General features: G+C 32.8%; 1 pseudogene; it reads right to left on the reverse strand.

Moving 5' to 3' along the window:
• Positions 1-7,683: 7,683 nt before the first annotated feature.
• Positions 7,684-22,638, reverse strand: LOC139521446 (cilia- and flagella-associated protein 206-like; annotated as a pseudogene).
• Positions 22,639-24,890: the final 2,252 nt, after the last annotated feature.

Consider the following 24,890-nt stretch of genomic DNA (forward strand, 5'->3'; position numbering starts at 1 on the left):
TATTTTAGGGGCCAGCTGAAGGACACCTACGGGTGCGGGAATTCTCGCTACATTGAAGACCCATTGGTTGCCTTCGGCTGTTGTTTGCTCTATGGTCGGGTGGTTGTCGCTTTGACATATTCACCATTTCCTTTCTCAATTTTATGTAGCTGGATAATATTATTTTCAAAACTAATTCAACTGCACGTGTAAAATAGTTACAAAATAGCCAATCCCGGATAAAAGTGTATGAACAATGCAATTAGGCCTATTGTGTTTTATTTTTGTACTATCAATTCCAAGTTTACTTTCCACAGCAGTCACTGAGACTCAGAGTGAGAGAAGGTATTTCACTTCGTATCTTATCACCTATTTTCCTACGTTAATTCTAGGAGGAACCCCATTCCTAACTCTTTAAATATTTAATTTCCTTTCGGTCAGTGATCATGACTCCTTTCCGTACACATTTATCGGTTTAAATTTCGATCATTTTTAATATAATACACTTTATTGACCGAACGAGCTAATACTCGACGTATTGTTTTAATTCAGAATTCACGGAAGTTACTTCCAGAAGGGAGACAACTCGAAACAATAATATGGAAGACTCCATTTCGCCTGAAGGGGTGTTCTACGATGTGGACTATATTTATTTTAATTTAAATGATGCATATGATTTAAAATTATGCAACAATAATAACCTTCAATAGCAGACATACATAGAAAAGATCCCATGAGTTTAAAATTAAGTGGGGAATCCAGAGCAACCATTCAATCGAAAACCCCTCGAAGTCAAGAAAACTATACGCATGCGCATAATTTCCAAAAAAAACCTGGAGCAAGAACGTATATTATATGTTTATTAAACGACCTAGATGGTTCTCTATTTCTTTATGGAAGTACAATCTCAAATATCAGTTTCATAAAGGTAAAATATAAGAAAAACTCCACTTCAGTTCTTATATGACAGAAATAGATTTATCGGAATTCAGAGAACTCTCGCATTTTATCAAACTGGGAATTCCCTCTAACGTGTTTCTAAATTTAGAAAAACACTAAATATAAATACTGCGTAATTCTGATTTTCCGTGTTGTTAAAAACACGCATATAAGTCAAGGGAATTATCAAACATGAAGATTATGAAAAGAACATTACAGGAAAGTTGTTAAAGTTCAATCCCTTTGTTTGTTTTTACCTTTTAAAGCAAGACAATCATAAGAATCTGAGATGTTCCTTAATGTTTAGAATAAAACAATTGATGTGAGGGCAATGCTCTGAGCCACCAGTATAAGTCTACAGATTTCTTGAAAGCAATCATATCCCAAAAACAACTGAAGACAAAACTATTACTAAATAAACAAACATAATTTAGACAATTCTACATCTTTTAAGGCCTTGTTGATCAAAATCCAACCATAAATGCCCTCAAAATATTTTAAAAAAAAAATGTGTTTTTGTATGAATATATCGCAAAAAAATGCAGGTGACAAATACTTTTGGCCAGGTACTGTATGTTACAAAATAAAGAAATAGACAAGCTTTTTTTTAATTCTACAGGTTAATAATAGTACATTTCAAAAGTTGCATTTGCATAGCTTTATCAAAAACATTTAAATAATATTTTTACTTGTCTATTAGACTTCAATACTGTAAATATTACTAACTAACCACTATCAAATTTTTAAATGATAAAATATTGGTTAACCAGGTGCTCCGCAGGGCGCAGCTTTATATGACCGCAGAGGTCGAACCCTGAACAGTTGGGGCAAGTATGGACAAAACATTCAAGCGTGATACAGCTCTGAATTTGGATTGTGATCAAATTTTTGACATTAAATGTTTTTTTTTATACACAAAACAAATGTCAAGATTTTACAAATCAATTAAAGATTTCTTCTTCAAACTTATTTAAATCTAAAATTAAATAGTTGACACAGCATAGGTTTCTGACACAGAATGAATGTGGTCTAATGAACTTAAACATTTTTTTTGCCTTTTAGCAATTCACTATGCTGTTGAATATTAATCCTCTCAAAAAAATGTTTGAAGGAATTTTCTTTTTTTCTGAAATGAGAAAAATTTAACCCCCCCCCCCCAATTTTTTTTTTTGTCACATCCCCGTTTCCCTTTTTCCAAAACTGATATCAATTCAAATTTCTAATGGAGTTTGCAACAACTACTCTTTTAAATACATCATAAAATATTAAATTGTAAAATAAAGTGCTTGTTATCACTGAATGGTAAAGATTGGTTGGTAGTAAAAGTGAATATACATTGTTTATTGTATAAAACAATAAAAAAAAACTTCATCAGCAACATTTTATATTGGCAAATTTCCAATGAAGTTATTTACATAAAGTTATTGGCAAATAAAAATAGAAAATGACATCATAGTCATGTCTGGCAAATGTCCAACATACATATCTAAAAACATTTTAGATAAGATAAGGAAACTAGAGGCTCTCAAGAGCCTGTATCGCTCACCTGATTCTACTTGGGTTTTTGAAATCATATAAAAAAATATAAAATTTGGCTAAAAGTGACAACACAACCTCATTTATAAGGAAAGGAACATGTTTAATTTCATTCAAAAGTCCCCCACTGGCGGCCATCTTGGATGACGGATCGGCTACAAAGTAACAACACTTGGTCAGCACCTCATAAGGAACATTCATGCTATGTTTGGTTTTATTCCATTCAGTGGTTCTCTAAAAGAAGTCATTTGTATGCATTTCCCATAGGGTCCTATGTTAAACTAAGTCCCCGCTGGTGGCCATCTTGGATAATGGATCGGCTACAAAGTAACAACACTTGGTCAGCACTCCATAAGGAACATTCATGCTATGTTTGGTTTCATTCCATTCAGTGGTTCTCTAGAAGAAGTCATTTGTATGCATTTCCCATAGGGTCCTATGTTAAACTAAGTCCCCCGCTGGCGGCCATCTTGGATGATGGATCGGCTTCAAAGTAACAACACTTGGTCAGCACCACATAAGGAACATTCATGCCATGTTTGGTTTCATTCCATTCAGTGGTTCACTAGAAGAAGTCATTTGTATGCATTTCCAATAGGGTCCTATGTTAAACTAAGTCCCCCGCTGGCGGCCATCTTGAATAATGGATCAGCTACAAAGTAACAACACTTGGTCAGCACTCCATAAGGAACATTCATGCTATGTTTGGTTTCATTCCATTTAGTGGTTCTCTAGAAAAAGTCATTTGTATGCATTTCCCATAGGGTCCTATGTTAAACTAAGTCCCCCGCTGGCGGCCATCTTGGATGATGGATCGGCTACAAAGTAACAACACTTGGTCAGCACCCCATAAGGAACATTCATGCTATGTTTGGTTTTATTCCATTCAGTGGTTCTCTAAAAGAAGTCATTTGTATGCATTTCCCATAGGGTCCTATGTTAAACTAAGTCCCCGGCTGGCGGCCATCTTGGATGATGGATCAGCAACAAAGTAACAACACTTGGTCAGCACCTCATAAGGAACATTCATGCCATGTTTGGTTTCATTCCATTCAGTGGTTCTCTAAAAGAAGTCATTTGTATGCATTTCCCATAGGGTCCTATGTTAATCTAAGTCCCCCGCTGGCGGCCATCTTGGATGATGGATCGGCTACAAAGTAACAACACTTGGTCAGCACCCCATAAGGAACATTCATGCTATGTTTGGTTTTATTCCATTCATTGGTTCTCTAAAAGAAGTCATTTGTATGCATTTCCCATAGGGTCCTATGTTAAACTAAGTCCCCTGCTGGCGGCCATCTTTGATGATGGATCGGCTACAAAGTAACAACACTTGGTCAGCACCACATAAGGAACATTCATGCCATGTTTGGTTTCATTCCATTCAGTGGTTCACTAGAAGAAGTCATTTGTATGCATTTCCAATAGGGTCCTATGTTAAACTAAGTCCCCGCTGGCGGCCATCTTTGATGATGGATCGGCTACAAAGTAACAACACTTGGTCAGCACCACATAAGGAACATTCATGCCATGTTTGGTTTCATTCCATTCAGTGGTTCACTAGAAGAAGTCATTTGTATGCATTTCCAATAGGGTCCTATGTTAAACTAAGTCCCCGCTGGCGGCCATCTTGGATAATGGATCGGCTACAAAGTAACAACACTTGGTCAGCACTCCATAAGGAACATTCATGCTATGTTTGGTTTCATTCCATTTAGTGGTTCTCTAGAAGAAGTCATTTGTATGCATTTCCCATAGGGTCCTATGTTAAACTAAGTCCCCCGCTGGCGGCCATCTTTGATGATGGATCGGCTACAAAGTAACAACACTTGGTCAGCACCCCATAAGGATAATTCATGCTATGTTTGGTTTTATTCCATTCAGTGGTTCTCTAAAAGAAGTCATTTGTATGCATTTCCCATAGGGTCCTATGTTAAACTAAGTCCCCGGCTGGCGGCCATCTTGGATGATGGATCGGCAACAAAGTAACAACACTTGGTCAGCACCTCATAAGGAACATTCATGCCATGTTTGGTTTCATTCCATTCAGTGGTTCTCTAAAAGAAGTCATTTGTATGCATTTCCCATAGCGTCCTATGTTAAACTAAGTCCCCCGCTGGCGGCCATCTTGGATGATGGATCGGCTACAAAGTAACAACACTTGGTCAGCACCTCATAAGGAACATTCATGCCATGTTTGGTTTCATTCCATTCAGTGGTTCTCTAAAAGAAGTCATTTGTATGCATTTCCCATAGCGTCCTATGTTAAACTAAGTCCCCCGCTGGCGGCCATCTTGGATGATGGATCGGCTACAAAGTAACAACACTTGGTCAGCACCTCATAAGGAACATTCATGCCATGTTTGGTTCCATTCCATTCAGTGGTTCTCTAGAAGAAGTTCAAAATGTAAATTGTTAACGACAACGACGACGGACAACAGACGCCAAGTGGTGAGAAAAGCTCATTTGGCCCTTCGGGCCAGGTGAGCTAAAAAAGGTTCCATCAGCAACATTTTATATTGGCAAATTTCCAATGAAGTTATTTACATAAAGTTATTGGCAAATAAAAATAGAAAATGACATCATAGTCATGTCTGGCAAATTTCCAACATATATTATCAACTACTATTCTATACAAAGAAAGATAACTCCAATTGAAAATTAATTGCTATTGCACAATATTGTGCAATTAGATATTTCTTGCTATTGTGCAATACTGTGCAATTGAAAATTTCTTGCTATTGCACAATACTTGATATGGAATCCTGATTTGGACCAACTTGAAAACTGGGCCCATAATCAAAAATCAAAGTACATGTTTAGATAAAGCATATCAAATAAGCCCAAGAATTTAATTTTTGTTAAAATCAAACTTAGTTTAATTTTGGACCCTTTGGACCTTAATGTAGACCAATTTGAAAACTGGACCAAAAATGAAGAATCTACATACACAGTTAGATTTGGCATATCAAAAAACCCATTTATTCAATTTTTGATGAAATCAAACAAAGTTTAATTTTGGACCCCCATTTGGACCAACCTGAAAACTAGGCCAATAATTAAAAATCTAAGTACATTTTTAAATTCAGCATATCAAAGAACCCCAAGGATTCAATTTTTGTTAAAATCAAACTAAGTTTAATTTTGGACCCTTTGGGCCCCCTTATTCCTAAACTGTTGGGACCAAAACTCCCAAAATCAAACCCCACCTTCCTTTTATGGTCATAAACCTTGTGTTTAAATTTCATAGATTTCTATTTACTTATACTAAAGTTATTGTGCGAAAACCAAAAATAATGCTTATTTGAGCCCCTTTTTGGACCCTAATTCGTAAACTGTTGTGACCTCAACTCCAAAAATCAATCCCAACCTTCCTTTTGTGGTCATAAACCTTGTGTTTCAATTTCATTGATTTCTATTTACTTATACTAAAGTTATTGTGCGAAAACCAAGAATATTGCTTATTTGGGCCCTTTTTTGGCCCTTAATTCCTGAACTGTTGGAACCAAAACTTCCAAAATCAATCCCAACCTTCCTTTTGTGGTCATAAACCTTGTGTCAAAATTTCATAGATTTCTATTCACTTAAACTAAAGTTATAGTGCGAAAACCAAGAAAATGCTTATTTGGGCCCTTTTTGGCCCCTTATTCCTAAAATGTTGGGACCAAAACTCCCAAAATCAATCCCAACCTTCCTTTTGTGGTCATAAACCTTGTGTTAAAATTTCATTGATTTCTATTCACTTTTACTAAAGTTAGAGTGCGAAAACTAAAAGTATTCGGACGACGACGACGACGCCAACGTGATAGCAATATACGACCAAAAAATTAAAAATTTTGCGGTCGTATAAAAACTAATAAAGAAGCATTATTATTCTTATGTTTGCATATACATACTTTGAAGGCCAGACTTGAATGGCTGTGTCTCTTCTCATATTACTCAGATTAGTTTGTACAAAGTGGGTTATTCTTGTTCACAGGTTAGCCTGAAATAAAACCAACAATAAATGCATAATGACATTTTTGGTGTTCATTGCAATGTCCATTTTGTGGTTTTATTGGGCTATTTGATTGTCATCTTATTGGCATATCTGCATCTCCTTTTATACATGTGTACCCAATTTAGTTTAAACATATTTTATCTGATGAATTAAAGCAAAATGGATTAGACACAAGTAATTCATACTTATGAAGTCTTCTCCATAAGGGTGTACCCAATCTTTCATATGTAAATTTTTACCATGTTGTATTACAGCTTAAACCAACAAAAAATGTACCAAAAGCTTCTAGAAATCATTTGTGCCTTTGGGAAAGACTGTATGGAAGCTCTAGTGTTTGGTGGATGTGCTTGTTGGTCTACTGTCCCACTGACTTTTACCACACATATTCTTTTTTAAGTAAATTATTTCAAGATCATACTACAAAAAAAACTAGAGGCTCTAAAGAGCCTGTGTCGCTCACCTTGGTCTATGTGCATATTAAACAAAGGACACAAATGGATTCATGACAAAATTGTATTTTGGTGATGGTGATGTGTTTGAATTTCTTACTTTACTGAACGATTTTGCTTCTTACAATTATATCTATAATGAACTTTGCCCATTAGTAACAGAGAACTATATTTGGTAAAAATTTACATAAATTTACCAAATAAATGAAAATTGTTAAAAATTGATTATAAAGGGCAATAACTCCTTAAGGGGTCAATTGACCATTTAGGTCATGTTGACTTATTTGTAGATCTTACTTTGCTGAACATAATTGATGTTTACAGTTTATCTCTATCTATAATAATATTCAAGATAATAACCAAAAACAGCAAAATTTCCTCAAAATTACCAATTCAGTGGCAGCAACCCAACAACAAGTTGACTGATTCAACTGAAAATTTCAGGGCAGATAGATCTTGACCTGATAAACATTTTTATCCCATGTCAGATTTCTTCAAAATGCTTTGGTTTTTGAGTTATAAGCCAAAAACTGCATTTTACCCCTATGTTCTATTTTTAGCCGTGGCGGCCATCTTGGTTGGTTGACCGGGTCACGCCACACATTTTTTAAACTAGATACCCCAATGATGATTGTGGCCAAGTTTTGTTTGATTTGGCCCAGTAGTTTCAGAGGAGAAGATTTTTGTAAAAGCTAGCGCCGGACAACGACGGACGACGGACGCAAAGTGATGAGAAAAGCTCACTTGGCCCTTTGGGCCAGGTGAGCTAAAAAGTAACAATTAATCCTTAATACTGTAATAATAATATATAAGCTTTGTGTCTTAATAAAAGATAATCCATTTTATATTGTTTTACTATCTATGGTTCTTGTTTTGTAATAAAACCTATAATTGATGATTGAATGTTGCTTAGAATAACTGACTATAGGTATTTCACATCCAAAATTTTATGGAAATATTCTTTATAAAGCACAAAAATGTCAGTATTCTCCTCAGAAACTAACAAAACCTTTAAATAGACTTATTAAAAGGGGATATAGTTACGATACTGTTGTCAGGTCATTAAAGATTGCATATTTTGGCTTTAACATTGATTCACTGATAGGGTCTTTGCATCGGAACTAAACACATTTATTTCTAAAAAAACAGTTGTTGGCATGACACGGGTTATGTTCTTCTCATATATTTTATGATAGTATGATACTAAACCCCTAACGGGAGGGATTGTACCTGATATTCATATGATGAAGACATAATCTTTCAATCAGTTTAATTGAGGTCTGGAGCTGGCATGTCAGTTAACTGCTAGTAGTCTGTTGTTATTTATGTATTATTGTCATTTTATTTATTTTCTTTTGTTACATCTTTTGACATCAGACTCGGACTTCTCTTGAACTGAATTTTAATGTGCGTATTGTTATTGTTTTACTTTTCTACATTGGCTAGAGGTATAGGGGGAGGGTTGAGATCTCATAAACATGTTTAACCCCGCCGCAATTTTGCGCCTGTCCCAAGTCAGGAGCCTCTGGCCTTTGTTAGTCTTGTATGATTTTAAATTTTAGTTTCTTGTGTATAATTCGGAGTTTAGAATGACGTCCATTATCACTGTACTATTATGCATATTTTAGGGGCCAGCTGAAGGACACCTACGGGTGCGGGAATTCTCGCTACATTGAAGACCCATTGGTTGCCTTCGGCTGTTGTTTGCTCTATGGTCGGGTGGTTGTCGCTTTGACATATTCACCATTTCCTTTCTCAATTTTATAACCTTAAATTTAACATAACAAAACTTACCCATCTGGGTTTTGGGAAAATTCTGTTGCTGCTTGTTTATTGCTGAATCCATAATAATGATCTTTATTTCTAAGTACACCAATATCTGGGTTGCTAGGTAACAGTTATCTGTCAAACTTTGCTAAAGCCCAAGCACAGTAACCCTGTTTACATGGTTAATGAATAAACATCGTAATGACCTTTGTAAACAAGAAAATTAGTGTCAAGGTTCCTAAATATGCAGTGATATATTTGCCACTGGAGCACGGGAGCAATCAATTCATCAGTTTCATATAGTGATGCATAATCATTAGTTTTATTTTTATTTCATAATTTATTTCTAAAGGAAAATTTAAGAATTTCTTTCCGCATCTTTCTCTTTGAATTAATTTGTTAGAATAATCAATAATAAAATAGTAATCTGGCTAAATCAGTGGTTACATTGTGTGCAGCCAAACTATGTAGAGGGCAGAAGAACAGAAAACCATCTCTACTGTGTATATATGCAATAACTTATGAAATTGATACAGTAATTTTTCCACCTAAACGAGCCTGGCTGCCGTGGTTTTACGGTTCAGTATATATGCAATAACTTATATACTGAACCGTAAAACCACGGCAGCCAGGCTCGTTTAGGTGGAAAAATTACTGTATCAATTTCATATACTTATATATTGTAAATATGTCATAAAAGCAAAAACACACGAAAAAATGGCCACCATTTATAATAAAATTCAACTTTTTTTCGGCCGTTTCGTTTATTCTCAAGTTAATGTCTTACTGATCTGTTTTGTTAATTTTTTTTTTTCATCTACTACTTCAAAAGGCGCAACAGATCTGTTAAAATCAGCCATGCGACTTATTTGAAGATTCATGTGACCTTTGTTGTTGTTTATAGATTTTATTCGAAGTTCGTATATCCCTTCAACCATTTATTTAGATGGTATGTTAAGGTATAGATAGCACGAAAATGTCCTTACTCTATGCATCGGATATACCGCCGCACCCAATTTTAGCAATGATATACACGTAACTGTCGGACGGGAGCAGTTCAGTGATGTGAATATTTCTATACCCAAGGCCAAAATTAAAAGATTGTATGTTTGCCCAAACGCGACCGACCCAAAATAAACCCGCCGACTCAAATTCTTTTTTTGACGTTTTTTGGAAGAATTTTTTTTTTCAGATTTATATTGGGGCCGCTCCGTCATCGTACAAAACTTAATGTTTGTCGTCTTTGCGTTTGAGGAAGTAACTGTGAATAAGATTAAAAGAAAGCGTATAAGAGGCGCAGTTAATCGATATTCGATGTTCTCTGTTTTTATCCTCTGATTTAACGAACGTAAAGAAGTAAAACATGTGAAGTGGCACAGTTTTGTGAGGAAGCCTCTAGAACCATGTCCTAAAAATAAAGTCTTCAGAAAACGTTAACTTTATGGAATTATATTTTATCAATAATGATTATTTTCAAAAATTTAAACTTGATTATTTACAGAAATAAAATTATAACAAATACGTTTTTAGTTTGGAGATTCTACAGACCATGTTTTGATCTATTTATAGCCAAATAAGTTTACCTGTGTGATAATGTAAAATATAAAAAAAAAATTTAAAACATAATAAAGACACAAACTAAGAATTCATATAAATATTTTATGACATTTAATCTATTTTAATAGAAATAGGATTTAAAAAACTGCAAACAAATTTAATCATTACATAATGGTAGATACATAATCAGCTGATATTTTTTTTACACAAACATCGTGTTGATGGAACTGTTGAAAATCACTTCACAAATCCAACAGCCCTTTCACACAGTTAGCAACTGTCAGGGTTATAAACATCTCAGTAAACTAATTTATTTATAGAGGTTTTAAATTCATGGCTTTTGGCTGTCTCTATAAAGGTTTGACAGAGAAAAAAAAGATATACTGTTTTAAGATCTTTTAATATTTTCATGCAAATTCGGAAAAAAAAAAAAAAAAAAAGAATTTGCCTACCTACCTACCCACACCCAGTCATCATGGGTCGGGTTTGGGCAAACTGAAATATTTTTAATTGTGGCCCAATCAATCCTTTTTTTTATGAAAAAGATTTTAAAGGTATACATTAATACGACAGCAACCTAACGACACATATAATTCAAAACACAAAGAGTCAACATACAGATTTTTGTTATAGCTAGAAGCCTGTAAAAAAACAAAAAACAAAAAAAATGCAACATGAATATATAATACGGAGTCGGTGAGATTTTAGACAAGTGTTTGGTTGCAAAATTCCACATGCTCTTTATTGATTTCGATATGTGAAATTATAGACAGTGTTATATAAATCAGTGTAAGAAAAACACTTCTTTGTACAGTAACGGTAAAATAAATAATGATTATGGATGATGGACGCCAAGTGGCATATTAAATAAATAATCAGAACAAAAACATCAAATGTAGAATATAAAATGAAAATGAACCCTGCTTTGTACTATAGACCGACACACAGAAATGGATTTCTAACGTGTGATACGTTTGTTTTAAAAGAGGGATGAAATATACCAGAGCCGGGGACTATTTTAATAGTTTGTAATTGCATGGTTTGCATGTTTCACACCCGGGTTTCACAGTTTTGAGGAACACAATAGTAAAGCTAACTGAATTATTATCTCGTACAGATACTGGTTCATTATAAATAAGAAGATGCGATATGAGTGCTATCAAGACAACTATCCATCAAAGTCACTGTGTAAAAATACATTTGTCTTCCACACCGTCGCACTGCCGTTGCAAAATTAGCTGGGAAATATAACGTTACGTCCCGAAACGTCTTTTAAAATTTTTGGTGCAATTTGTGAGGCTTACGGAAGGGATTGAGTAAACAATATTATAAAACTTGATTTTTCTCAAAAACGAGTATGGTGACAAATATTTTTTCAAAACGTTACGACGTTCCATTTTTTTCAAAGAATAACATATCTTACTTTGGTCAAATCGACACCGTTAGAAGTATCTAAAAAAATCTTAAATGTGCATTTCAAATGTTCATTTCTTGCCGTTTTTGGGGGTAATCATAACGTTTTTGGCTTTATTTGAGTAAGAATTAATTCTTTAAATGGTAAAGTTAGATTTTTCTAACCATCTTGAACTATTTTGCTTCAATTTGAGCCCCAGTATATAAGTATATGTTGATTAAAAAATCATAATTAATTTTTTTAAATAAAAAACGTTTTTTATCCCAAAATTGCAAAAATGTTCAATTTTCAGCAGCATTTTTTGCAAAAACGAAATCGACAACATATATTTTTTTTGACAAAATTTGATTCTCTGTCAATTGAAGAATAAAATATCTTTAAGGGAAAAAATTCTCACCGTTAGAAATAAACTGTTGGATATGCCCTTGGGCATTTATATTCGTATTTCACCCCTCACTAACTCTCAGGCTAAAATAAACGAATATAAATGCCCAAACCCATGGTTAATTGAAAACAGATCTACAGCGGCCATGATTTTTTTCAATTCAAATAGGACAAATTTGGTAATTTTGTTAGCCATGAAAGCCCTATACATACGATACTATTTTGGCTGTTCCGTTTTACCCAGTTTTGATAATATGAGTAATATTATATAATTCAATGATTTTTTTTTTATAGCATTTTTCACTTATATAATTTCTTTCAATGGAATTTTATTTGTTCTGAGGCATACAAGAAGGTTTAAACCCTCCGGTATTTACATTTGATTTTTTGTTTACGAAACCTATACTTGTCACTTCACCTTGTTTCGTTGACATGCCAAGACAATAACATCATTTTGAGGAATTTTCGTTTTATGAAAATTTTACAATAAAAAATAAATAGAAATGGACTGATTTGTTTATTTTGGTGTAGAATAGAGATAAATAATATTGTATCTGAATCTTAGCCTACGTAAACTGGGGGTTTTGATGTCGAAAATTTAGAATATCTGGCAGTACAAATAAGTTAACAACAAGAAAACCATGAACTTATGACATTTAAAGATCTAAGAAGATACCATTATTGTTTATATATTTTTAATAAATCAATTATAATAATGTGAAATAACTTACCCTATATTGCAGTGGTAATTTGTTAAAATGCTTTGTTGTATCTGGAAACAACCAATCCAAATCTTTAAAATCACTGGGATTAATTTTTTCTCCCTTTGACTGAAAAAGAAAGATTTATCTCCCTTGTCACAATATATTTATGCTGTTGATGTAAATACTGCTGCAAAACATTGTTTTGTATTCTTCTAATATACATATTGACTTTTCCCATTGAAAAATTATTTGCCCAGATATATTGACTAATATTTGGGATATAGGATTATTTTTTTCCCCATTTACTTGCAAAATAAAATTAGAAAAAAAATCTTTATTTTTTCAACTGAGCTTTGAAATGTAAAATTTGAAAAATTAAATGTGTTTATGTTGCCGTGTAATGACCTACATTATAATAAGTGTGAATAACTATTTTGAAGGAGGAAATAAATTTCATAAAATATAATTACATACTTCTTCTATTCTTTGTTGATCTGATTTAATGATGTCTCCATCTAAGAAGGGAGTCAGTATCTCATCTGTAAATAGTTCTCTGTGACCCTATTGAATAAGAATAAAGGTACATTTATATTATTATATTTTTCTAATGTATATTATCTATTATCAATTTTACAAAGTAACAAAAAACTTGGCATACAACTAAAGGTTCATAGAACGTAAACTGAAAGTTTAAAAAATGTATTTATCTATTATCTATTATTTTATTTTCAATTGAAACTGAATAAATTATTTCTTAAATTTACCTTAAAATCATTGAATCTTCAATTACCTTACATTTTTTAAATACATACTTACTTATTGCAGAGAACTAAATAATTGAACTTCTTGACATCTTACAAACAAACAAATATCTTACTAAGAACATATACTGACTTTCTAGGGAATATATTTCTGAGTGACTAATTCAACCTACCCTTGTAAATGGTTCCAGACTAGCCAATATGTTGCTAAGAACACCTAACTTGATGGATACCTACCCATGTAAATGGTTCCAGACTAGCCAAGATATTGCTAAGAACACCTAACTCGATGGATACCTACCCTTGTAAATGGTTCCAGACTAGCCAAGATATTGCTAAGAACACCTAACTCGATGGATACCTACCCATGTAAATGGTTCCAGACTAGCCAAGATATTGCTAAGAACACCTAACTCGATGGATACCTACCCATGTAAATGGTTCCAGACTAGCCAAGATATTGCTAAGAACACCTAACTCGATGGATACCTACCCATGTAAATGGTTCCAGACTAGCCAAGATATTGCTAAGAACACCTAACTCGATGGATACCTACCCATGTAAATGGTTCCAGACTAGCCAAGATATTGCTAAGAACACCTAACTCGATGGATACCTACCCATGTAAATGGTTCCAGACTAGCCAAGATATTGCTAAGAACACCTAACTTGATGGATACCTACCCTTGTAAAAGGTTCCAGACTAGCCAAGATATTGCTAAGAACACCTAACTCGATGGATACCTACCCATGTAAATGGTTCCAGACTAGCCAAGATATTGATAAGAACACCTAACTCGATGGATACCTACCCTTGTAAATGGTTCCAGACTAGCCAATATATTGCTAAGAACACCTAACTTGATGGATACCTACCCTTGTAAATGGTTCCAGACTAGCCAATATATTGATAAGAACACCTAACTCGATGGATATCTACCCTTGTAAATGGTTCCAGACTAGCCAATATATTGATAAGAACACCTAACTTGATGGATACCTACCCTTGTTAATGGTTCCAGACTAGCCAATATATTGATAAGAACACTGAGTAATACCATCTCATCTTGAAAACCACTCCACAACTGTGACAGATGAATGAACTGAGGCTGTAACATAAAGCAAGATAAATTAAATGTCTTCAATGGTCAGCTAAATGGGAATATATATATTTGATGCTGCTTACAAATGTTAAATATTTCGAAAAAGGTACATGTATAGCATGTGTTGTGAACGTTTAATTATATTTCCATAGTTTTGTTTAGCCGAAAATATTGTTCCCAGCAAAATTGACAGTTTCCTATTTTGCGTTATGAAATTCCGCCAACATGTGGCATTCGGGAAACATCATTTGTTTTTCAGTTGTTATTAATCCTACATTTCATTAGTAACTGCATTTTACCTGCTTTATATTCCTAAATCGGTGTAAAGTCGGATGAAATTGTCCATTCCTTCAATATAATTCTATGTTTACATTCTCGATAACTTTAATAATAACATTTAACCTTGACCGGCAACGGACTATATTCTTACACGCAAGGATAAGGCCTGCTAAGAACTATAAAAACCGGACTTTTCTTGTAACGAAACGAATTTTGAACCAAGCTTGAAAGAATCCAAGAGGTAATAACGCATACACGAAAAAACACATTCAAACGTTTTAACATATTGTATTTCATTTACCTGTATTTATTATTATTGATACTTTTAAAAGTTGTTTAGTCATTATTTAATATCCAGAAACCAAAGATATTGTTTTAAATTAAAGATTGGCAACAATCTTTACAGCATGTATGGTCAGGCAAAAAAACAAATTTAAACAACTGAATAATTCATGTATATTAAGGAGTAGGTCCAGTAAGACCCCTTTTTGGCCCCAAAATATAGCAGTTTTACAAAATTGATAAAATGTTAACTTTTAGTTATTTATTGGAAAGTAGAATGCTTCTGCTACATAAATATGGGCTGTTTTTGACAATATAATGCACATATATCGGGTATTGGCATCATTAAGTCATGCTAAATTACTGAAATCTTCACAATTTTAGCATTTTAGTTAAATTTTAGACGGTTTCCGTCTTAAGGGGGTTCGCGGGTCTAAATCATTTATATAGGATTTGTCTATATTTTTCTATAAATAAACTTCATCTTATAGTTAATAGAAAAATAAAATAAAAAAGTGGGGTCACCGTTCATTTGCGCTCACAATCTGCCGTCGAAAGAAGCATACATTTTTGTAAAGGTGGGTTTTTTCTGTTGAAGTAATAGGAGAAATAAAGGTAATATCGAAATAAAAAAAGAAATTTATTACAGAAATCGCTCAAATTTTACAATAATTTAGTTTAAGTACAGTTTATATGGAAATTATATTAAAAAATATAGGTCACCGATGAGTTTAAAAAGAAATTTCAATTTTACAGCCAAAAAATGGCATTTTTCCACCAAAGGGAGATAATTTGGAACCTTTTCAATGATCTATACATTTTAAAAGTCATCTGGGGCCAACACGAAGTGATTGTGTTGAATGATTTTTGTACCATATGATAAAGTAACAATTACAAAAGGTAACAAATTAAATTTGTAATGCAAAACAAATGTTTATTTTTTTTCTGAAATTTTTATACCCTCGAGCCTCCTTAAATGAAAGTGGCCGCATTTGTGTTCATTCTTAATATTGAAATGTAAGTTGTATTTGATGATAAAATACATAACATATATGAAGATTGAGGATGAACATGGATGCGGCCACTTTCATTTTTGACAAAAATCATCTTTTTTTGGGCATATTTGATATAGATTTTTCATATTTAAGCTTGAATCGGAGCATTTTTAATGACTAAATCAGTTAAAAATCTTTCACATAAACTAATTGAATCAACTGAAATAGACACTTAAGTGTTTAAAAGTGTCCAAAATCTTTTGTCAGATGAACCTGAAATTTGAGGCCAAAATCGGCCCTTACCAGGCCTTTGAAGGAGCTAGACATAATTTCCACTGTGCAATCCAGTTTTAAATGATGTTTATTATCATGTAATTCATACAGGATAAATGCAAGTCAAATTCAAAGACAATCAAGAAACTTTTTTTCAAAATATGAATATTTTACCATTCTAGTTAAGGTATGTAAAAGTTTGCTGTATTTTCATGACATCACTTGACTTGATGTTATCAGGACATATTTGTTAATTAATATGCTGACCTTTATTTCCCACATTTCGAACCGGATTTAGATCTTAATTCCAATTCTTCTAACTTAACAATGTTTTGTTTGTTTTTTGTTCAACAAAAATACATTTTATGGTGGATGAATACTTACATAAACTTAAGCTGTAGGCACAGCCGCTTTTGATTGCACTGTGGCTTGTAGCTGCTCCATTCTAGTTGTTAATTGCTTTTCTAAGGATTCTACTTGATAAGCACAGCTAAAAACATCATTCTAAAATTCAATTTGAATGCTTGTAACCTAAAAAGTCTATGTTATGTCGGTGTGAAATGATATGCTAATGATTGTTAATCAGTTACTACAATACTGTCTCTGTCGCTGTCATTGTTTTAAAATTTACTTGTATTCAATATTATCTTACAAATACAGATCATAAAGCATTTGAGGACCAAGAAAACCGATTAATTATAACCAACATCAATCATGCATCAACTCAAGCTTATCTACTGATATAGACTGATGTATAGTATGATTAATGGATTTTCTTGTCTATAAGGCACAGCATACTATGATATCAATTTTATCTTTGTTATTTCCAGTAATATTTTTTTTATATTAACATATTTTAGATCATAAACAATTTGACTAATTGTCTTTCTCAAAGCACAATAAAAGTGTTGCTTTTCTCAAAAAAAATATTTATCCTGCAGTGTATTGAACCACCCTTTGTTTTTTCCCTGCCAACATAACAGAATCAGATGTCTTGATATGATATAGATGATGAATATCAATTCAAATCTACTTACTAATATAACTCTAAGGAAAGCCTCATGTTGTCTTGTATTTATCAGTGATTCCTTTAACAACTGGGCGGATGGACCTTCACTTGATTCACCAGAATGCATCTTTTCCATCAAATCTACTTACTAATATAACTCTAAGGAAAGCCTCATGCTGTCTTGTATTTATCAGTGATTCCTTTAACAACTGGGTGGATGGACCTTCACTTGATTCACCAAAATGCATCTTTTCCATCAAATCTACAAAAATGCAGTAACAATAGTTGATGCTGTAACTGTATATATGTATCAAGTGGAATTATAATAATTTTATATATACATTTTTAAACAATAAACATAAAACTTTCAAATTTTCTAGATAATTAAGTCTGATTAGATGGCTTAGATAAAAGAAAATGGTAGTAGAAACTGATGTCTGCTTTCATTCATAAGGTGTCCCATCTTCAAAGCAGCCATATCTAAAAGGACAAGGTTACCTTTTAACCTAAACTTTCAAATGAAAACAATGTCACACAAGATAATCATGAGTTGTCTCCCATGTTCATTTGTCCATCATCAATTCTCTATGTAGTACAGTGCTGAAACAAGAATTCAGCAAAACACAGTTACCTGTATATTTATTGGCAGCACACAATGTGGGTGGATTTCTGAATCTACATTCTGTGTTGTGGCAGGTACTGCTTTATCTAAAATGGCTGGTACAATAGAAAGACAAAAGATGCCATGTCAGTTAAAAACTAATGCAAATGTGATGAATCATATCAATGTTGAACAGATGCTACTATCATTTTATAATAAGACTTACTGTTTATAATTTCAAGAAAACTGATTCTTCAAAAGTTCAGTAACCTGATTCAATATTTCTTTTAAAAATGGTGCTAAATGTTGCTGTTTAAAATAACCATGATCAGACAAAATTTATCTCTAAGTTATCATGCTCTGCCTCCATTTTCTTGAATTCAGAATTTCAAAGTACATTTTTTTTAACTTTTACATTTATTGTCTAAAATCTTGTGAAATTTGCTAAAATAATTTGAACTTAAACTTACAATCATTAATTTCTTCTCCTCCTTTACCACATTCCTTATTGAACAGTCTAATACCAGTCACAATCATTGTCAATTCCAGGAGTTGTCTTTCTTTGTCACGCTTTGTCAGAGACATGAAAGTTCCCAATTCTGTTTGTGGGTAGACACTCTGAAGATCTGCAGTTGCCTCCCTTACTACAGCTATATATGTAGGGCTACCAAGGCCAGATCTTAATAAAACAACTGAGACAATTTTACGATACAAGCTTTCTAACTCTTCTCTTGTTCTTGCCCTAATGTCTGTGATTTCTCGGATCACTGGTTGTAACCTAGATTCTAAAACTCTTCTGTGTTCTTCTAAAAAGTCAGCCTAAAATTAAATAATAATTTCATCAACATTGAATAGGTGCTGATCTTCTTCATTCATATTTCTCATTTCCTATGCAGCTGCCAGTTCTTTTTCCTGCATAGAACCTATCGTGCATGTATTTCCACTGAGCCTCACTGAAAATTACTCTTTTTTTCTTGGTTTTAAGTGCTCAACCCTGACGTAGCCCACTTTTTCCTACAATTGATGGTATTGACACTGACTGGGTATCATTTCTTGGTTTTAAGTGCCAAACCCTGACGCAGCCCACTTTCTCCTACAATTGAGTCTGATGGTATTGACACTGATTGGGTATCAATGAAATTTACTTCTGTGTCACACATAATTTAAGCCTAAATGTCATGCACAGAAATGACTTGTACGTAGTTACAATCTCCCAGCAGAAGGTGGTTATCCAATGTCTCATTAGAGCTAAATGATTTGATGCAGCAATCTTTAGGACAATCATACTATGCCATAATTCTAGGGTCATTTTACAAATTTAATAAAGTACGTAAATGCACTGAGGTTTCATTTTCAATCATGACATTTATCTAAAATATAGCTATTGACATTCAGTATAATAATTGTATGCTTATTTCATCCAGTTTGAAATATTTTCCTTATATGATTTAACATTTTCTTAATTATAACAGCTGAATGCAACATTATTATTTAGGGTTCCTTACCTTCAGTATTCAAAGATCTGCTGACAGTTTTCTCATTTATCCAGTTCAATTTCACGAGAAGTTCAGCTGGCTTTGGTTGAGACCCAAGTGATTTCCAAGGAATAAGTTAATTGTCCTAAAATAAATAATTATTTTTTCTACAAATAGGAGCTAAATGATAACGTACCCTTAGATATGAATGAAACACTTATCAAAGTCATCAAGTCATTCATGCAGAAAATATTAGTCACACTATATATACTTACAGTTTTCACTTTTATGACTTGTTATGGCTTAGTGAGGGACAGATGGACGGACAGAGTATTGCTGCAAAAGCTTGAGTTGTTTCAAGGTTAAAGTGATCAAATTATTGGGTTGAATTATAAATACTTCTTAAAACTTCTACTGATAAAGTATGATATACTTTGACAGGTCTATAATTGTTAACTTTTCATACATTGGGACTTAGATGGATAGTTGTCTCATTGACACTCATACCATATCTTCTTATTTATACTGGTATATGAGAAAGTATCTTTATGTAATTCACAGAACCCTTTACCTTTTCCTATTGTGTAAGCTTTCCATACTCTCAATCCATCAGACACAAACTGGAAATTATGAAGTTGGGTAATTCCTGGAATTGATTTCATATTGTTCTTTTCACCATCGATAACAGTTACTGTGTCCACAACTATAACTATAAATTGACCATTTTGTCTTGCATCTATGGCCTAAAAAATATACCTTGTTGATACATGTATTGAAAACACATTTTATATACGACACAAAATACATTAGTTGGGTTTTTATTTTATGATATAACTTCATAATTTCATAACAAAGTCAGCATCCACTTGTGTCTGTACAGTACCATTTAAAGTATGTCTAAACAGACACAAATACAGGAAAAGAGAAATCACTGAACTATTTAGCACTGTTTTGTCACTGAAGTTTGTCCATAAATTCATGGTTTAAAGGACTTATGAAGTCTGTTTACTTTAAACAATTATCATACAAAACAATTTCATTTTAAATGCTAATAAAAAGCTTCCCTGAGCACAGCCTAAAACAGCTGCAGAGATCGAATCCTAATTATTTGGGGCAAATTTGGACACACAATTCAAGCTTGATACTGTGAATTTGGATTGTGATCAAATTGTTGATATATTATAGGTTTCTGACACAAAATAAATGTGAACAAAGATTTAACAAATCTATTGTGCAATAACTATTGAAAATTTTTTCTTGAAACTTTTAAAATATATGAAATTTGAAAAAAATATAAACTTTGTAAAATAGAACCTTGTAGTACAATTTTAGAGAGCACCTGCATACACTTAAACACAAGTTATTGTCTAGAAAGTAGAAAACTATTAAGTTGTTTTGCGGTCATATAAAAAATTATGAGATATCAAGATTACTGGAAATATTTACAAATTTACTATATATACATACTACTTTGATTTCTTCAGCTGAAGTAACATCATGACCTTCATTTATGTATTGCTTGATAACGGACTTAAAATGGGAGGCTCTACGATCACATTGCCCTAAAATAAAGAAACAAAATGCAACTTTTAAGCAAATTAATTTAGTATCTGCACAAAAATTTGTAGACGGTGTCATCTTTTCAACTTTAATTTGTAAAGAAATTCATTTTACATTTTGCCAATCTTTTGTGAGCGGTCCTCATAATGTTAAGTTTTGAAACAAAATAAATTTTGAAATGACTCAATGGTGAATTTATTATATGCATTTTTTTGTCAAGTGTATATAATAAATGCTGTAGATCATACCTTTGCCATCCTGAGCTTATGAAAAGTTGTTCAATTTGAGTTTATTGCCAACATCTCTTCTGAGTGAAGCCATCATTAATGTGTTTTTATAGCATCCTGCATTGTCTGAATATATGTGGATTTCTTGAATATCTGGTATCAAGGTATGAAGATCAGCAACAGTATCTTTGATCAGAGATGATGTTATAGGGGAATCTTGAGATATCTGAATAACAACAAAAAGTTGACTTAATAAGACAAATGATAATATAACAAGACACATATTTCTTAACTTAAATTTGAAACAACAAATATTTCAAACTTTGTTTCTGTTTTTCTTTGCCACACTTGGGCACATACATGTAAATTCTTTCTACTTCCTGACAATTATTTCCTACAAGTTTATCTTGTAATTGTTGTAGCGCAATTGTTCTGTATTTGACTAAAGAGTTTGTAAACATATCTTATTAGTTATTCTGTAATTTGTTAAAAGCCCTTCATCTGTGAGTAAAAAAGGCATAGGTTTAGAGCTACTGTTTGCTATTGGTGCTTTCTTTTTGTTGAAGGCTTCCATGCAGGTACTTTCAGATCCAGAAAAAAATAATAAAAGGGTTGTTGCAATGCATTTTTTTCTTTCTTGTTTCACTGTATGTGAGTTTACATGTTGTTTTATGCATATTTACTATATAGTTTTATATATGCAGTGACAACATGTTCTTATCACAATATTCTAAAAGTAACATAAACAATTGGTGAGTGAATTAAATGGTATTTTAGCAAGTAGAAATAAAGAATTCATACCTGAGCTGAAAATATATGCACATGTGTGAATTTTTTTATGCATCCCTGTTCTTTAAAAACTGACAAGGAAATGTGCTAGTTCATGCCTCTCTTTGCAAACCAGTCGGTTTGACCCTCCCTATATTTTCTTGACAACATCTTCATTGCCCAATCACAGGTCACTTAAATACTTGTCTATCTTTCAAATCTCTTACAAGATCTAACCTTGCATCTTCTTGGTTTCATGATCTCATTAAATGGGCTTTCCAGTCTGCAACAGCTAACTCAACCTAATGGAAGATTAATAAATAAAAAGTTGTAACACTTTAAGCACATTTCACTATGTTCATATTAAACAAAGGACACAGAAGGATTCATGACAAAATTGTGTTTTGATGTCGGTGATGCATTTGTAGATCTTACTTTACTGAACAATCTTGCTGCTTACAATTATCTTAAATTAAATTATTTAAAATTTACTATAAAGAGCAATAACTCCATAAGGGGTCAATTGACCACTTTGGTCATTTTGACTTATTTGTAGCTCTTACTTTCATTGACATTATCACTGTTTACAGTTTATCTCTATCTATAATATAATATTCAAGATAATAACCAAATATGGCAAAATTTCCTCAAAATTACCAATTCAGGGGCAGCAACCCAACAACCCTTTTCATCTGAAAATTTCAGGGCAGATAGATTTTGACCTGATAAACAATTTCACCCCATGTCAGATTTGCTCTAAATGCTTTGGTTTCAGAGTTATAAGCCAAAATCTACATTTTATCCCTATATGTTCTATTTTTAGCCATGGCGGCCATCTTGGTTAGTTGGCCAGGTCACCAGAAACATTTTTTAAACTAGATACCCCAATGATAATTGTGGCCAAGTTTGGTTAAATTTGGCCCAGTAGTTTCAGAGGAGAAGATTTTTGTAAAAATTTACAGACGTTGGATGTCGACGAACAATTGACGCCAAGTGATGAGAAAAGCTCACTTGACCTAAAAAAAAAAAAAGAAAACCTCTCTCAATGAAATGGCATTCTAAATCATAACAACATAATTATGCAATCATGTTCTAATTAATTATTTTACAGTAGGAAAAACATGTAAAGTACCCGAAAAAGTACTGCATCTTTGGTCTCCCAATTCTAAACCAGGTGCTCCGCAGGGCACAGCTTTATACGACGGCAGAGGTCGAACCCTGAACAGTCGGGGCAAGTATGACAACAACATTCAAGCTTGATACAGCTCTGAAATTAGAGTGTTATAAAAAATTTTGACATAATGAGTTCTGACACAAAATAAATGTCAAGATCTTACAAATCTATTGTGCAATATTGTGCAATTGAAGATTTCTTCTTCAAACTTTTCAAAAATTTGGAATTTGAGTATTTGAAGTATTAAGAAGTATTTATCTTATAAAGTAATAAATAATTTATTTTATAAAATTAATACAATGTATCTCATAACAAGAATGAGTCCAAAGTACACGGATGCCCCACTCGCACTATCATTTTCCATGTTCAATGGACCGTGAAATTGGGTAAAAAATATAATTAGGCATTAAAATTAGAAAGATAATATCACAGGGAACATGTGTACTAAGTTTAAAGTTTATTGGACTTCAACTTCATCAAAAACTACCTTGACCAAAAACTTTAACCTGAAACTTGCACTTTCATTTTCTATGTTCAGTGGACCGTGAAATTGGGGTCAAAAGTTTAATTTGGCTTTAAAATTAGAAAGATCATATCATAAGGAACATGTGTACTAAGTTTCAAGTTGATTGGACTTCAACTTCATCAAAAACTACCTTGACCAAAAACTTTAACCTGAAGCGGGACAGACGGACGGACGGACAGACGGACGAACGAACGGACGCACAGACCAGAAAACATAATGCCCCTCTACTATCGTAGGTGGGGCATAAAAACTATATTAATTGAGATATATGAATTTTATAAATCATATACGAGATATCCTACATATTACATGAGATATCTTACATATTATATGAGATATCTTACATATTATATGGTATATCTTACATATTATATGGTATATCTTTTATATCATATGAGATATCTTAAAGTTGAAATAGAAAGAACAATGGCTTACCATAAATAAATCTCAGTTTAATATGAAGTTATGAGAAACATATTGCCCATGTTCTGATTTATTAGCCATTCAAGTTTTTTTCCACAAATTTCCAATATCATTGTTCTAAATATTCTGGTTTATATGTGCATACTCTATATATATTACCTTAAAGTCTGACTTTAGATAGCTTTTACCACTAAGAAGACATGAAATCATCTCTTTCTTTCTCTAATCGTTGTACTCTAATTTTTCTGTTTTCCAGGTCTAGGAAAGATCTTCCCCTTTCAGCCACATAGCAGTCTAATCCCTCTATACATTTTCATACAGATGCAGAACAATCATTTAAAATCTTGTATAATGTTGAGGTACCTGTAAAATGAGGTGTAAATTTATCTCAAAAATCCAATTTTAAGTTGGAGGAAGATAAAAGTAATGTTCATGTGGTTATCATATAGAGGTCAACTAAATATTTTCATGAGGTTATCATATAGAGGTACAACTTAATTTTCATCTTGTGTCATTATATCTGTGATTAGTAAAATTAAAACATTTGCAAATTTCGAAAAATATGGTCTAAATTATCAAATTTTCAGGGGTAATCACCATGCATGATTCTCTCTTCATACTGTCTTGTATTCATTAAAGAATTATACACCTATATATAGTATTCCATTCTAGTCACAAAATATTTTTTTTTACATGTAGAAGTT

The sequence above is a fragment of the Mytilus edulis genome, chromosome 4 (assembly GCF_963676685.1).
Source record: "Mytilus edulis chromosome 4, xbMytEdul2.2, whole genome shotgun sequence".
In the NCBI taxonomy this organism is placed as follows: Eukaryota; Metazoa; Mollusca; class Bivalvia; order Mytilida; family Mytilidae; genus Mytilus; species Mytilus edulis.